The sequence below is a fragment of the Crocuta crocuta genome, unplaced genomic scaffold (genome assembly GCF_008692635.1).
Source record: "Crocuta crocuta isolate KB4526 unplaced genomic scaffold, BGI_CrCroc_1.0 scaffold2, whole genome shotgun sequence".
Classification (NCBI taxonomy): domain Eukaryota; kingdom Metazoa; phylum Chordata; class Mammalia; order Carnivora; family Hyaenidae; genus Crocuta; species Crocuta crocuta.
In genome coordinates, this window is record NW_027528640.1 from 6269895 (window position 1) to 6287965 (window position 18071).

The 18071-nt window shown below is 39.5% G+C and overlaps 1 long non-coding RNA gene across 1 annotated transcript in view; it reads right to left on the minus strand.

Moving 5' to 3' along the window:
- LOC144224296 (uncharacterized) overlaps window positions 1–11194 on the minus strand; it is a 110160-nt gene extending 98966 nt beyond the window's left edge. Inside the window, exons 1-2 of the long non-coding RNA XR_013333006.1 lie at window positions 11138–11194; window positions 10405–10729 (exon numbers count right to left, since the gene is read on the minus strand). This is a non-coding gene — a long non-coding RNA (uncharacterized LOC144224296). The remainder of the gene's footprint in view (window positions 1–10404; window positions 10730–11137) is intronic.
- Window positions 11195–18071: the final 6877 nt, after the last annotated feature.

Genomic DNA, 18071 nt, shown 5'->3' on the forward strand with positions numbered 1-18071 from the left:
AATACAGGGGCAGCTGGGTGGCTCAGTCAGTTAAGGAGATGTAGTTTATATGTACAATGGAATACTACTTGGCAAGAAAGAAATGAAATCATGCCATTTGCAGCAATGTGGATGGAACAGGAAGATCTTATGCTAAGTGAAATAAGTCAGAGAAAACCTATGCTTCCACTCATATGTGGATCTTGAGAAACTTAACAGAAGATCGGGGGAAAGGAAGAGAAAAACAAAGTTACAAACCGGGAGGGAGGCAAACCATAAGAGACTCTTAAATACAGAGAACAATCTGAGGGTTGGTGGGGTGAGCGGGGGAGAGGGTAAAAGAGGTGATGGACATTGAGGAAGGTATTTGTTGGGATGAGCACTGGGTATTATTTGCAAGCAATGAACCACGGGAATCTACCCCAAAAATCAAGAGCACACTTTACACACTGTATGTTAGCCAATTTGACAATAAATTATATTAAAACAAAACAAAAACAAAAAATGTTCTCTAGATTTTCTAGAGAACACTTGTTTGCCAAACATATGTGTATATATATACATATATATACATACATAGATTCCAATTACATGAACAGCAACAATTAGGAAAAGCTTCAACAAATACTGTGCCTGATGTACCATGTAGCAATGTCATTATGTAGTTTTTCTAGAAATTGTAAGAAAATGGATCTTTCTTTGGAGAACATCTAAGGCGTGTGAATATTTGACTTTCAAATGCCCAACAGAGGGCTGGTTGCTTCTGCTTTCCTAATCTAATCTTCCCATGTGAGCCACAGCCAGACTATCATGAATCCATAGAACTGCCCAACCCAACATCTCTTTCCATTTTCTTTCTGTTCTCCCAGACTTCCATTCTCTTACTGGTAATAACTGCCTTCAATCTACACAACAAACAGAAAAAGCTTAGCCTCTGTCTATTCTCTTTCAGCACATGCTCAGTTACACCATTACTGTATGATCTTAAATAAATTATTTGACCTTGGAGAGCCTCTTTTCTCACCTGTAAAAGGAGATAATGGTACCTTCCTGAACAGGTGATAAGGACTTTAAAATAAAGTATGCAAAGCTTTTAGCACAACACTTTGTTGGCAAATGCACTGTAGATGGTAGTATTATCGCCAGGACTATCTTCAACAAGGGTAACAGTCCTTCCCAAACCCATCATCTTAACTGGGTAATAGTGCTTGTGATAAAACTGTTCCTCGAAAATGTAACAATGACTCTGGAAGTAAAATCTGTCGTTGCACAAATCGTGTCGCTGCTGCAACAAATTATGGCACACCTAGGGGCTTAAAATCACAACAGGTTTATTATCATACAGGTCTAGGGATCAGAAGTGGGTTCTCAGGGCAGCTTTCCTTGTGGAGGCTCCAGAGGGAGGATCCACTTCCTGGTCTGTTCTGGCCAGCTTCTAGAAGCTGCCCACATTCCTTGGCATGTGGCCCCGCATCACTCTGGCCACTGTGTCTGCCATCACATCACCTTCTCCCCCACAACTGCCTGCCATCTCACCTCAGCTTTCTTCACTCTGACCCTCTCGCCTCCCCTTAGAAGGACCCTTGTGAGTACTTGGTTACACCAGATAATTCAGGATAATCTTCCCTGTTCAAGATCCTTAACTTAATCATATCTGCAAAGTATCTCTTGCCAGGTACGCTAACATATTCACAGGTTCTGGGGATTTGCATGTGGACATAATTGGGGCCTATCACATAAGTTAGCCTATCACAGTCATTCAAAATACTCAGGCCATTTAAACTCCTGGAAACTGCCCTGAAGATTCCCCAGAATCTACAAAAAACTTCCTCTTTTCTCATTTTTCACTAACAAAATCTGCTTTTCTTTAGGTATAACCAGTTGATAAAAATAATGCTATTTCTGATTCAATACATGTTTTTCTATTTTGGTTAATTATCAATGTTTTGATAGAATAGCATACTGCAATTTCACGGCAAATGTGTATTCTGGGTAAGCATGCTAAATTGAGAAGCAGACAGGTATTATGATATTTATGCTCTGAGTGAATTATCCCGTGCTCCCAATGTACTCACCAACTTGCAAGACAAACTTTTTTACTGTGATTATATATATGTATACATATGACATAAAGTTTGTCTTTTAACCACTTTAAGTGTACAATTTAATGGTGTTATTATTATTATTTACAATGTTGTGTAACGATCACCACTATCTACTTCTAAAACCCTCTCATCGCCCCAAACAGAAACCCTGTGCCCATTAAACACTAACTGCCATTCCCCCTCCTCCCAGCCCCTGGAAATCTTGAATCTACATTCTGTCTTTATGAATTTGCCTCTTTTAGATATTTAAGTGGTACATTATGATAGTTGTCCTTTTCTGTCTAGTTTGTTTTATTTACCATAATGTCTTAAAGGTCCAACCATGTTGTGGCATGTGTAAGTACTTCATTCCCTTTACTGCTGAATAACGTTCTCTTGGATGTGCAATGCCTCATTTGTTTACCCAACTATCTGATCATGACAGTTGGGTTGTTTCCCCATTTTGTCTAGTATGACTAATGCTGCTATGAATATTGCTCTGTAAGTATCAGTTTGAGCTCTTGATTCTGGGTACATACCTAGGAATGGAAATGCTGGATGACAAGGTAATTCTGTGTTTAACTTTTGGAGGAATTGCTGACTGTCTTCTGGGGTAGTTGTTCCATTTTACATTCCCACAAGCAATGGACTAGAACTCTACTTTCTCCACATTTTAACCAACACTGGTTGGTTTGTTTCTTTTAATTTTAGCCATCCTAATAGGTGTGAAGTGATATCTCACTGTGGTTTTGATTTGCATCTTTTCACATGCTTTTGACCATTTGTATATCTTTGGGGAAGGAAATGTCTATTCAAGTCCTTTAAGGTTTAAAAAATTAAGTCTTTGTATTCTTGTTGTTGAGTTAGAGAATTCTCTACATATTTTAGATATTTGTCCCTTATCAGTATATGATTTGCAACTATTTTCTCCAATCCTATGGGTTATCTTTTTATTCTCTTAATAGTGCTGTCTTTATACAACAGTGTTTAATTTGGATGAAGTCCAAATTATTTGTTGTTTGTCACTCATGATTTTGGTTTCCTATTTAAGAAACCAATGCCAAACCTAAATTCATAAAGGCTTTTTCCTATGTTTTTTTCCTAAGAATTTTAAAGTGTTTAATTTTTAAATTGTATAGCTTTTAAAATTAGGTCTTTGATCCACTTTGAGTTCATATTTGTAGATGGTGCAAACGGTCCAACTTCAAACTTCTGAATGTAGATATCCCAGCATCATTTGGTAAAAGACGGTCTTTTTCCTCACTGAATGGTCTCGGCAACTTTCTTGAAAAATCAACTGATCATAAATGTGAGGGCTATTTCTGAGTTCTCAATTCTCTCAAGTCCATTGGTTTGTATGTCTTCCTTCTGCCAGTATCACACTGTTTGGAATATTGTAGCTTTATAGTAAGTGTTGATACCACAAAGTGTGAGTGCTATAACTCTGTTCTTTTTCAGATTGTTTTGGCTATTCTGGGTCCCTTGACCCAGAATTTAGGATGAGCGGCTCCATTTCTGCAAAAGCATTGTTGAGACTTTGATAGTGACTGCACCAAACATGCATATCACCCTGAGTAGTTCTGTCATCTTAACAATACGAAGACTTCCAATCCATGAACAGAGGATGCCTTTCCATTTATTTAGATATCTCTAATTCTTTTTTTTTACTTCATTTAAAAAAATTAAATCCAAGTTAGTTACCATACAGTGTAATAATAATGATTTCAGGAATAGAATTTAGCGATTCATCACTTACATACAACATCCGATGCTCATCCCAACAAGTGCCCTCCCTGATGTCCATCAGCCCATCAGACCCCACCAGAAAACCTGTTTGTTCTCTGTATTTAACAGCTTCTTATGGTTTGTCTCCCTCTCTGTTTTTATCTTATTTTTGCATCCCTTCCCCTATGTTCTTCTGTTTTGTTTCTGAAAGTCCTCATATGAGTGAAATCACATATTTGCCTTTCTCTAATTAATTTCGCTTAGCATAATACACTCTAGTTCCACTCATGTTGTTGCAAAGGGCAAATTTCATTCTTTTTAATCACCAGGTAATATTCCAGTGTGTGTGTGTGTGTGTGTGTGTGTGTGTGTACCATGTCTTCTATATACATTCAACTGTTGATGGACATTGGGGCTCTTTCCATACTTTGGCTATTGTCAATAGTGCTGCTATAAAAATTGGGATGCAGATGCCCCTTCAAAACAGCACTCGTGTATCCCTTGGATAAATACCTAGAAGCACAATTGCTGGGTTGTAGCACAGTTCCATTTTTAATTTTTTGAGGAACCTCCAGACTTTTCCAGAGTGGCTGCACCAGTTTGCATTCCCATCAACAGTGCAAAAGGGTTCCTCTTTCTCCACATTCTGGCTAATATCTATTGTTGCCTGAGTTGTTGCCGTACTGACAGGCAACAAAACTCATTGTGGTTTTGATTTGTATTTCCCTGACGATGAGTGATGCTGAACATCTTTTCATGTGTCTGTTGGTCATCTGGATGTCTTCTTTGGAAAAGTGTTTCTTCATGTCTTTTGCCCATTTCTTCACTGAATTATTTGCTTTTGGGGTGTTTAGTTTGATAAATTCCTTATAGATTTTAGAACCTAACCCTTTATGTGATATGTCATTTGCAAATATCTTTTCCCATTCCATCAGTTGCCTTTTAGTTTTGTTGGCTGTTTCCTTGGCTGTGCAGAAGCTTTTTATATTGATGAGGTCACAACAGTTCGTTTTTTGTTTTTGTTTCTCTTGCCTCTGGAGATATATCAAGTAAGAGGTTGCTGTTGCCGAGGTCAAAGAGGTTGTTGCCTGTTTTCTCCTCTAGGATTTTGATGGTTTTCTGTCTTCAATTTAGCCTTTCATCCATTTTGAGTTTATTTTTGTGTATAGTGTAAAAAAGTGGTACAGATTCATTCTTCTGCATATCAATGTCCATTTCTCCCAACACCATTTGCTGAAGAGATTGTCTTTTTTCCATTGGATATTCTTTTCTGCCTTATCAAACATTAGTTGGCCATATGTTTGTGGGTCCATTTCTGGGTTCTGGCCTGAAAATATGCAAGGTATCATCTTGATCATTTTGTACTTGTTGAGAACTGATTTGTGACCCAATATATGATCTATTCTGGAAAATGTTCCATGTGCACTGCTTTAGGACAAAATGTTCTGAATATATGTGCTAAGTCCATCCAGTTCAGTGTGTCATTCAAAGCCATTGTTTCCTTGTTTATTTTCTGCTTACATGATCCATCCATTGCTGTATGTGGGGTGTTCAAGTCTCCTAGTATTATGGTATCATTATCAATATATAATAAATATATATGATTTATGTATTTGTGTGCTCTCACACAGGCAGGATAAATATTTACAACTGTTAGATCAAACTTCTTGGTGGATAGAGCCCTTAATTATGATATAATGCCCTTCTTCATTGATTGTTACAGTATTTTAAAATCTAGTTTGTCTGATATAAGTATGGCTACTCCAGCTTTCTTTTGACAACCATTGGCATGACAGATGGTTCTTCATCCCCTTACTTTCAATCTGCAGGTCTCTTCAGGTCTAAAATGAGTCTCTTTAAGCAGCATATAGATGGGACTTGATTTTTTTTTTACCCATTCTGACACCCTATGTCTTTGGATTGGAGCATTTAGTCCACTTACATTTAGAGTAAGGACTCAAAGATATGAAATTAGTACCATTGTGTTGCCTGTAGAGGTGGGTGTGTCTGGTGATGTTCTCTGGTCCTTTCTAGTCTTTATTGCTCTTGGTCTTTCTTATTTTGTTTTCTCTTTTCTCCAAAGAGTCCCCCTTAAAATTTCTTGCAGGGCTGGTTTAGCAGTCACAAACTCCTTTAGTTTTTGTCTGGGAAACTCTTTATCTCCCCTTCTATTTTGAATGGCAGTCTTGCTGGATAAAGAACTCTTGGCTGCATATTTTTCTAATTCAACATGTTGAATATATCCTGCCACTCCTTTCTAGCCTGCTAAGTTTCTGCAGACAGGTCTGCTGTAAACCTGATCAGTCTTGCCTTATAGGTTAAGAACTATTTTTCCCTTGCTGCTTTCAGAATTATTTCTTTCTCTGTGTATTTTGTGAATATGACTATGATATACATTGGTGATGGTTTTTGTTGAATCTAATGGGAGTTCTCTGTGCTTCTTGGATCTTGATGTCTGTGTTCTTCTCGAGACTAGAAAAGTTTTCTGCTATACTTTGCTCACATAAAGCTCTGTCCTCTTTTCTCTCCCTTCATCTTCTGTAACTCCTTTGATTCAGATGTTATTCATTTTTAATAAGTCACTGAGTTCTCTAAGTCTTGTATCATGATCTCTTGGTTTTCTTTCCATTTTTCTTCTGCTCCGTCTCCATAATTTTCCTTCTATATCACTAATTTGCTGCTCTGCTTAATTCATCCTTGCCATCGTGGCATCCATTTGATATTGCATTTGATTATAGCCTTTTTAATTTCTGCCTGCCTAGATTTTATCCCCGAAGAGAGGGATTCTCTGGTGTCTTCTGTGCTTTTTTGAACCCCAGCTAGTATTCTTATTCTTATTATTATGGTTCTAAGTCCTAGACCTGCTTTCTTACTGTGTTGATTAAGTCCCTGGCTGTCATTTCTTCCTGTCCTTTTGGTGTGAATTCCTTCATTTTATCATTTTGGAGGAAGAAAAAAAATTAATAAAATTAAAATTTTAAAATTAAAAACAAAACAAAAAATCAAAGGAAGCGAGATCCTAGGTGTGATTTGGTCTGCTTGTTGAAAGAAGCTTGATAGAATAGAGATAAAAGGGAAAGAGAGGAAAGGGGGAAAAAGATAAGAAAAAGTTTAATTTTTTTAAAAAAGTGTATAATAAAGTAGAATAAAATAAAATGAAATACAATAAAAAATTTTTTAATTAAAAAAATTATCTTTTTATAGCTAAGAAAGAAAAAGAAAACAATTTAACCAAAAAGAAAAGCAAAGGAAACAAACAAGTGAACCAGCAAACAAAATGAAACTCAAATGAAGTTACATCCAGTTTCTCCTAGAACTGAAACTATGAAGCACTCTATGGTCTGTATACTAAGCAGGTAGAGTGACTTATGCTGGTATTCTGGGGGATGTGCTTAGAGGGCGCAGTTGGGCAGGACTTGGTGTAACACCTCTGATCTCCACTAGGTGAAGTTGCTTAGCTTAAGGGGCAGATCAGTGTGGCGTTCATGTGCATGAGCTGGAAAGGTGGAAACGGATTCACCCAGCTCCCTCGCCTTCGATGCAGGAACTTCATGGTCTCACCGACCCACGATTAAACACCCCTCCTTTGTCCTGGGCTTCCATCCACTCCCCACCATCTGAGACATGGACCCTCAGACTCTGCTGTTTGCTCCTGGAGATTCACTGTACTTCCTCACCAGGGCACTGACAGGCACTGAGCTTGAAAACTTCAGACTGTACTCACTGTTCACAGAATCCTGGTGCTATTGAAACCCTCTCCTTTCTTCCAATCAGTTTTGGGGAACAGATTTCTTATTTGGTCCCCTGTGAGTGGTTTCACCCCTTCTCTCTTTCTCTCCAGCTACTTTTAGGAGGAGTGCTTTTCTTGCACGATCCCAATGGACTGCACGCTGCTCTTTTCTTTTTCTCTCTCTGTTCTGTCTCTGTGAAAACAGCTCCCTACCTTCCATGACTTTTGTCTTCCCCAGCTCACTTCTTCACACTGCATACTTGCAGCGTTCTGAGGCTCAAGTTATGCAGACTGCGGTGTTAATCCTCAGATCAATTTCCTAGGTGTTCAAAGTGGTTTGGTACTGATCTAACTGGGTTTCAGGGACAAGACAAACTCAGGGGCTCCATGCTACTTTGCCATCTTAGCTCCAACAGTCTCTCTAATTCTGTGAGCAATGTCTTACACTTTTCAGTATAAAAGTTTTGTGCCTCTCATTGGTTAAATTTATTTCTAAGTATTTTATTCTTTTGGATGTTATTGCAAATGCTATTGTCTTCTTAATTTCCTTTTCAGATTTTTCATTGCTAGTATATAAAAATTCAGTTGATTTTTGTGTAATTTTATATCCTTCAATATTACTGAATTCATTAATTAGCTCTAAAAGGAGTATGTGGGGGAGTATGTATGTATGTATGAATTCTTAATGTTTTCTATGTTTAGGTAGTCTGTGGTACAGACAGTTTTACTTCTTCCTTCCCAATTTCGGTGTACTTTCTTTCTTTTTTCTGTCTAATTGCTCTGGATCTGCGAACACTATGTTGAACAGAAATGGCAAAAACAGGCATCCCTGTCTTGTTCCTGGCATTAGGGGGAAAACTTTCTATCGGGGCACCCAGATGGCTTGGTCAGTTGGGGGTCTGACTTTGGCTCATGTCATGATGGCATGGTTTGTGGGTTCTAGCCCCACATCGGGCTCTGTTCTGACAGCTAGCTCAGAGCCTGGAACCTGCTTTGGATTCTTTGTCTGCCTCTCTCTCTGACCCTCCCCTGCTCATGCTGTGTGTGTCTCTCTCTCAGAAATTAGAAAAAAAATTTTTTTAAAGCTTTCTATCCTTTCCTATTGAGTATAATGTTAGCTGTGGCCTTTTTATATATAGGCTTTATCATGCTGAGAAGATTCTCTTCTATTCCTAGTTTACTGAATATTCTTTAGATCATGAAGGGATGTTGGATGTTATCAAGTGCTTTGTGAATATCGATTGAGATGACCATGTGGTTCTCCCCAACTTCATTCTATCAATGTAGTGATTGATTTTGTATGCAGAACCACTGTTGCCTTTCTGGGATAAATCCCCCATGGCCATGGTGTATAATCATTTTTATATGCTGTGGAATTCTATTTGCTGGCATCTGGTGAGGATTTTGGTGTCTACATTTGTAAAGTATATTGGCCTGTAGTTTTCTTTTCTTGTAGGGTCTTGTCAAGCTTTGATATCAGAGTAGTGCTGGCCTCATGCAAGGAGTTGAAAAGTATTTTTTTTCTTCTTCATTTAATAGAAGGCCTTTCTTTGTTGGGAGATGTTTTCATTTTGTTTTGTTTTGTTTTTGTTTTTGTTTTTTGTTAGGGGATTTTCAACTGTTGACCCAATCTTCTTCTTAAAGGTCTTTTCAGATTTTCTATTTCTTCTTGACTCCGTTTTGGTAGTTTGAGCATTTCTAGGGATTTGTCCATTTCCTCCAGGATATACAATTTATTTGGTATACAGCTATTCATAGTATTATCCTATAATGCTTTTTATTGCTGTAGTCAATAATAACATCTCCTCTCTAACTTCTGATTTTAGTAATTGAAGTATTCTCTTTTTTTTCTTAATCTAACTAGAGATTTGTCAATTTGTTGATCTTTCCAAGGAACCAGTTTTTTGGTTTCATCGATTCTACAGTTTTTGCTTTCTCTATTTCACTTATTTCTGCTCTAATCTTTATTATTTATATTATTTTTCTCCTCAAACTCAATTTAACATATCCAGGAATTAATTTTTTCCTCAACTGCCTAAAATGTAAAAATTAAATACCTCTATGCCATCAGAGAAAGAATAGCCTATCTGTTAGATCTACTGTTTAATCTACATGAAAAGCTCTCATATAATAAACAAAATATTACTCTTATTCTGTCATATAAAATATAAAGTCATGGGAGAGAACCAACCTAGACTGAAAGTTAAGGTCATTCTCTAGTTTTCAAGACTTGTACCAGGCTGAGACAGAGCAATGCCATGAGCCTCTTGGGTATTTATAGGAAAAACTGAAACCAAGCCTCTCATTTTTAGATGTCATCATGAAACATATTAACTGGCTCTGGTTCTAATGGAAACAAGCACGACATTCATCTGATGATATCCCATGAAAATGATTCCACTCCCTGAGTGAAATGCATGGATCTAAGTGTTGCCAGTACTATAATAGGGATTCCACCACCTCCCCATAGATTTGGCTCTTAAGTCCTTAGGATTGGCTTTCTCGGGTTGTGCTTGGGAGAGATGACGTCTCTCTGAGTTTCAATTGTATCTCCTGCTTAGCCTTCACACTTCACATTGTCTGACCCAGATCACCACCAGATATCTCATCCTGCCCACATACCTCCTACTCTTCCCTGCACTTCCCATGCTTCATAGACCATGATCATTCTGAGTGCGAGACCCACAGCCTAAGGAGATGGAATCAGAAAATCAACATCTCTGATTTTCTTTTACTCTTAAGAGGTGACTTCAGCAAGATCACAAAAGGCACAATGGGACATTTAACCTAAAGGACTAATGGGGTTTAACAGGCACTTATAACAATTAGGAGACATTCCATGGAGAATAACGAAATACTGGTTTAAACAGGAAAGATGGTTCTTACCTTAGACAACAGGAAGCCCACAGTAAGTACACTCCAGGGCTACTCCATCAGCTCCATAGCAGCATGAAGGACTCAGGTCCACATTCGACCGTGTCACCTTGCTGTGTCGGTTTTGTCTTCAAGCTGGCTCCTGTCTGCTTGCAAGATGGCTACAGCAGGTCTTGTCGGCACATTTGGACGTGACAATGACCAGAGCAGTTGTCTCTTGTTTATGTGCATCATTCTCTCTCTCTCTAAGAATGAAGATTTTTTTAAGATTATATTTAAAATTATTGGCATCTCTGTGCTGTCCATCTCTTTCATCTTTGCGAACCATCAATTGAATCTATCAAAAACAAAATGTTGGTGTAAAAGAAAATTTTTAAAATAAGTTTCATGGAATAGTTGCTGAGTGAGCTGGGGATTTCTAGGGGTTCCCTAGAGGGAGAGGTGCATAGACTTTTCGAAGGTGAGAATCTACTAGGGGCTTAAATCTTGCAGGAATAAAAATTTGGAACCAGGAGGAAAAATATTTGAGCCAAAATTTCTTGGCCCCTCTGTTTTTTTCTTTCTTTCTTTGTACCTCCTAAATTCTAAAAGATTTGTATTCCATAACTTGCCTTGGCTAAGTTTTCTTAATCTTATATTCTAAACGGTCTCATTTAATCAATACCAAGGACTCCACCATCTTTGAAATACCCATTTTAGGCATGTCATTCACCGATACCATCTCCTTTCCTTCCACAATATTTACCTGTGCCAACTGCAACATTCTTTTGAGTCATTAGGATCTCCAATCCACTGCTCCTATAATGAGTGCTTACCACCTCATCACTTGTCTGTTTTGGAACAAAAAAAAAAAACAACTTTCTGAGATATTGCTCAGCAGATGGGTCCTCATATCTCAGTGACTAGAATTGAGTGACATGCTTTTTTTTTCTTTTTTAGAGAGAGAGAGAGAGAGGACACAAGTGAGTGGGGGGGAGAGAGAGAGAGACACAGACAGAGAGACAATCCTATGAGTGGCAGAGAGAGAGAGAGAGAGAGAGCACAAGTGAGTGGGGGGGGGTAGAGAGAGAGACAATCCTATGAGTGGCAGAGAGAGAGAGAGGGCACAAGTGAGTGAGGGGGAGAAAGAGAGAGAAACAAAGAGAGAGACTATCCTATGAGTGGCAGAGAGAGAGAAAGAGAGAGAGACAGAAGCAGGGCACACCTGGAAGCAAGGTATGAGCTCACCCAAAGATCACCCCATGAGGGACTCAGTCTCACGAACTGTGAGATCATGATCTGAGCTGAAGTCAGATACCTAATGACTGAGCCATCCAGGCGCTCAACGTGCTCTTTCTTAAACCAAAACTGGCAAGAAAAATATAGTTTACCAGGATTGGTTTAAACCAATCAGCAGTTTTCCCTTCAGTGGGGACAGAGTGACCTTCCTTAAAGGTGAATACATACACAATGATTCCAAGAATAAAGGCAGAATAAATGCTGAGTGGTTTACTAATAGTAACTGCTATAGTATTATGTGCAATATTTGTACTTTTAGCCCCAGCTGCAAATGATACTTTCTGAGGTCACTGTTCATTTGTAAGGAATGGGGCAGGTGTCAGGAAAAGAAACACAAAGATGGTTCTCTTTCCATTAAAACATTCTAGAACTGGTTCTAATAAGTACTTATTAGCTGAGATGACTTTAGACAAGGCACCTAGCCTTTCTTTGTTTTGATTTCCACATCTACAATGTGATACAAATACTGTGCTGCCTATGTCATGAGAGCTGGGAAGGTAATTACATTGCAGAAATGCAAAACAATATTGTTTCCCCATTTCATCTTCCCACACTGTTTGTTCTGTTTCATTTGTCCATCCATACCCACACCCTTTTCACAATATTGCTGACAGTCTATGTAATGTAAGGGATAAATATTCGAAAATCAACAGGGTTTTCACCATGGCTCTTGCATCTAAGGTATTAACGAACGAATGATTTAGCAGGAACTGCTTTATGTCCTGGAGCACAGAATCAGACAAGGCAGTGCAAGATGTAAGACAAAAAAGGTGGAGGAATGAGGGGTGTTGTTTACGCAACCATAATGATTGGTTCAGTTGGAGCAATTACCCTGTTTACTACAGACGCTGCCACCAAGTACATGAGTTCAGAGATGCCTATGCTGCTTTTCTAGCTTAGAAGCACTTACTGATCCACAGGATAGGCCAAGCAAACAAACCCAAGAAATATGGGTTCATGTTACAAGAAAACAGTAAACGAAACCTGAGCAATTGGTTCGTGCCTGGGCCAGTGAGACGACGTGAAACACCCATTCATGCATTAAAGAAGGACTAACAAAAACTTAGCTGAAAAGTCTCCATTCTTTGGAATAAGGAAATACTAATGGGTTTAAGTCAGCTAACCAATCATCTTTAAGATCTAATCACTCAAAGAGATTTTCCCATGTTGGAAACCCAACATTTTGGGAAAAAAATAAGATGTTTAAATGATTGCTCTTGTCTATGCTTGTTCTTGAACAATACAAAGAAAAGGAGAAAATCTTACCAGGATTTAGAACACACTATTCAGCTCTGTGATGAATAACAAGATACGTTGGAGGGGACTTCTCAAGGAAACGATGTCTCTGAGCAACAGTACTGGCATGTGCAGGAAAATCATTGGTTATTTTGTTTTTAATGTTTTATTTATTTCTCTGAGAGAGAGAGAGAGAGAGAGAGCATGTGAGGGTCAGAGAGAGAGGGAGACACAAAAACTAAAAATGGCTCCAGCCTCTGAGCTGGATGTCAGCACAGAGCCCCATGCAGGGCTCGAACCCACGAACCATAATGAGATTATGACCTGAGCCGAAGTCGAACGCTTAGCCAACTGAGCTACCCAGGCACCCCAGGAAAATCATTGTTGACCAGGACTAGGAAGTGAATAGCTATGGTTTCCTCCTATTAAATGAGGCAGCAAACCGCAGAAAGAATATGGGCAACTTAAACCTTGTATCTGGTTTCTAAAATAGTTCAGTTAATTGAGAACCAACATTTGATGGGAAGGAAGAATTCCCAAGATAAAAGTCCTAAGATTTGTCAGGACATTAGAGGGGAACATTATTCCCTGCAAAATAACTCCCATAGCAAAGTATTATAGAGAATGTAAGACAGAAGGTCACCTCCATTATTTGCCTGGTTCAGTGAAGTTTTCTACTCATCAACTGAAACACAACTTTAAACAACTGAGCGTAGCTTGGATATGCTGGGGGACAGTGTGGTGGTTAGCTATCAGTGATGATGCTATCGTTCCTTTCAAGCAAAGGTAGTTTATCTCTGGAGTCTGAGAACTTCCACATTCAAGCAAGATTGGAGAGACTGCTGTTGAAGCATGGGCCTCCCTGGCCATGTCCATACATATGGACCCTCCTGGTGGCTATTTCTACTGCAATAAAAAACAAGTAAGCACTAAATCAATGACCAGGAGAGGAAAGGTGAAACAGCAGGGCAGTAAGATACTAGAGTTAAAGCTTTCTTGGCATAGGCACAAAGTGAGTTGCTAAATGTAGTTGTAAGACCACAAATATCTATGACAAACCGGCCATTGTCAGTTTACTTGGTTAAAGGAGAAATGATAAAAAGAAGTATTTTAAATCTGCTCAGTAAACATTACATATTGATTTAGCGACAGGAAGTAGATCAAATCTTTATGGAAACAGCCTCATTTGATCCTATTAACAGCCCCAAGCCATAGGTATTATCCTCAGTTTGCAGAAGCAAACAAATCGAGGCAACGGTTTAATTTGCTCAAGATTTCGCAGATATTAAGTGATGGAGCTGGAATTTGACAACCAGAAAGTCTAACTTCAGAAACCATGGTTTAAATTGTTTTTTAAGTTTATTTATTTTGAGAGAGACAGAGACAACACAAGCGGAGAAGGGGCAGAGAGAGAGGGAGAGAGAGAATCCCAAGCAGGCTCTGCACATTCAGCTCAGAGCCTGATGCAGGCTCAAACTCATGAACCATGAGATCAGGACCTGAGCCAACACCAAGAGTCAGATGCTTAACCAACTGAGCCACCCAGGTGCCCCCAGAAACCATTTTTTTAATCGATATTTCCTATGCTTACATAGCCAGCCTACTCTTTCTCCCATACCATTTCGCCGTTTTCTTTCTTTATCGTTTCTGCACAAGAAAACCATCTTCTTTAGTAACAATTTTAAAAGTATTATAGATGTCTGTAATTTAAAATACTATTTTTGACACCATGCAGTTTTAAGAGTAGAACAACCATTTTAGAAATCCTATGAATAATCTGGCAAAAATACCATATTCTTTAATATAATGAGTTGATTAGAAAAGGTCTACAATTATTTATTTATTATTTATTTTGAGAGAGAGATTGAGAGAGTGGGGAGGGACACAGAGGGGGGATAAAGAGAATCTCAAGCAGGCTCCATGCTGTCAGCACAGAGTCAGATGTGGGGCTCGAACTCATCAACCAACTCATGAACTGAGATCATGACCTGAGCCGCAATCAAAAGAGTCAGATTCTTAACCCAATGAGCCACCCAGATGCCCCAGAAAAGTTCTGCTTAAGACAAATTAGAATAAGGTACAACAACAGAATTCAATTCTTTTTCTTTTCTGCTCTGATAGACACAAAAGGTAATGTTCTGGAAAAAACTGCACTACTGCTAGTAATTCAAGGCTTCCATTCTCCATTGGATTCCCAGAGCTGACCACCTAACTTTTAGTGTTTCCCATTCCTCTCTGTTGTAAATCCAAGCCATTTCTAAATTCCAAAGGCCTAAATCCTATTCTCCCATCTTTTTCATCTTGCCTCCTATGTCATTGAGACCCTGAGGCCATCAGGCTTGAAATCCATCAATTTCCTCCTGCTAGACCAAGAAAATTTAGCAACTTGAGCAACCATCCTTCCAATCTTCTCTCCAGAAATAAGGTCTCCTCTTGTTCCAGTCTAAATCAAGTTCTCTGTGCTCTGGGTTCCATGTTCTCACATCTCTTCAAGGAGCCCAAACCATTAATTTTCCATTCCGCTTTGTGCTGTGGTAGATTTGTCAAATACATTGCTATCATGCTCCCAACGTCCCAGGAGAGAAGGCAAGCCATCCACGGTCCTTGCCAAGGGGCAGCCATGTTTTGTACCATGCAAACTCCTGGGTACTGGCTGACCAGGGAAGGGCGGCAAGTATCTCAAAGAGCAGCCAACTTACAGACTGGCCAGGGAATGAAGGCACGCCCTGCCATGAAACAGTGAGCAGGCCCTGGTGCCTACTTAAAACGTCTCAAAATTACTCACTGCTTTAAGAATGAGAAACCCACTTGCAGTAAAATGGGAATATTTTCATTATTAGAAAGTTATGAAATAATCTTTTATGTATGTCTTGTGAAAGCCATTCACTTTAACATTCAGAAATAAGTTGATACATTGTAGTTCTTAGAGAGTTTTACATCTTAGCGCAGGAATAACAACATATAGTATCAGTAACATTAATGATAAAAATATTATTTGTAGCACCCTCTTATATGAATTTTAAATGTCATCTCTGATTCTCACAATAATCCCACAATGTAGGTTCGAATATTACTGATTTTCAAATAAGGACACTAAGGCTCAGAGGAGTTAAGTTACTTCCCAAAGTCACTCACTTAATGATGTGCCAAGCTTGGAGACTGGATCTAAAGCTTCTATATAGTCTTTGTCCTCTTTATACTATCTCCGGCTTCTTCCTAACTACACCATGAAGGCACTGCTTACATTTATCATTTGTCATCTAATCATAACATCAAAATGATTGGAACGGGTTTAAAAAATATATAAATCACAATAACATTCACAGATGAGGAATGAGGATGAGAAGGCAAATAAAATTGAGACACCTGGGTGGCTAAGTCAGTTAACCGTCCCACTGGGCTCAGGATATGATCTCATGGTCCATGAGTTCGAGCCCCATGTTGGGCTCTGTGCTAACAGCTCAGAGCCTGGAGCCTGCTTTGGATTCTGTGTCTCCCTTTCTCTCTACCCCTCCCCTGCTCATGCTCTGTGTGTGTGTCTGTCTCTCAAAAATAAATAAACATTAAAAATTTTTTAATAAAGAAAAGGAAAATAAAATCAAGCTGGGGACAATTTAGTGTAAAAGAAAGTGTGTCAGTGGTTCTGTATGTAGTTAGACAGGATCTCTAAACATTACTTCATTAGGAAGGTTGATGCCTTTGGGAAGAGTTGGTACCACATTTTTTTTTAAAAGACTTGTTACCTCCTGAGGATTCAAAAGATAAGACATGAGAGGCAAACATTATTAGGTGCATATATTAACCAAAATACAACATGCACCCTGCACAAATGCTTGCTGACTTAGAAATATTATCAAGCATTTCAGCCTATAAAATGTAAGAGTTATGGGCACCTGAATGGCTAAGTGGGTTAAGCATCTGACTTTTGATTTTGGCTCAGGTCATGATCTCAGGTTGATGGGATGGAGCCCGGAGCCCAACTCTGTCCTGGCAGTGTGGCCTGCCTGGGATTCTCTTTCTCTCTCTCTGCCCCTCCCGAGTTCGAATGCACCCCCCCCTCTCAAATTAAATACATAACTTTTTTTTAATGCAAAGGTTAGAAAGTCCACGAAGAAAAGATGGATGTTTACCAAATGTTAATTTCAACAAAATTCTGACCACAAATATTGACACCCTACAAAATGGCATAACAAAAAAGAACACCTGTCCATGTAAAAAGATGACTTCCCGCTACATAATGTCTTAAAATTTGCAGCATCCCAAGTTAGAGTCTACTGTTCATTTTACACCATTTTCTTCCATGGCTACCATTCAGAGGTACACCTCTCTGAACCAGAGAGCCCCTTATGCAGGGAGAAAAGAGGTAAAGATGCACGCGGGCTTACCAGGAGCAATGCAGTAACGTCTGTGAAAGAAAAGCAACCTTACAAAAACATGATCCCAATATCCTTCAATTCGGATCACCAGAGGACTTCTTCAATCTTTATTCTTTTCCCAACTAGCGCACAAAATGGTGTTCGAGCGGAGAAAACGAACTATGGTTCATTCAGATGTATGATTTTTCTTTTTTTTTTTTCTCGGAGCAAAGATTCTGAGTAAGGACAAACCTAGCTGCTGATCGCAGTATGCAATTACACGGGAGGAGAGTTTGCGCTGGCGGTGAACAGAAAGCAGGTTTGCTCCGTACAACAGGTTAGCTCATACTTAATAATGCAGTAAGTCTGCCAGGCTGTGACTCGGTGCGCCCAGGTGATGACGGTCGCTATGTCTCTGCTCTCTAAGCCTCTGGCATCAACAAGCACAATCCTGGGCTGCTGTCTGGCTGAGGTCAGCTCCGCCGGACCAGGTCCAGATACCACCAAAGACTCGGAAATTAGACTTCCTGGAGGACAGAGCCTCTTTCGGGTCCACGTGTGCCTCGCTGTGTGCTATTTTCGGGCTCCAACTAGAAGGGCCTGGGACTCCGGGAGGCACGCGGGGGCGGGGCCCGGGGAGTTACAGTTTCGAACATCCGCCTCAGGTGCCCTGGCCGTGGGTGGTTCAAACACGACGCTTTCAAAAGTGCAGGCCAACGGGGCAGGGCGGGGGGCGGGGCACGGGTCAGCCCTCAGGTGTCCTGTTCGGCCGCGTCAGAGACTCGGGCTGAGTCCCGGCGCATTCCCGCC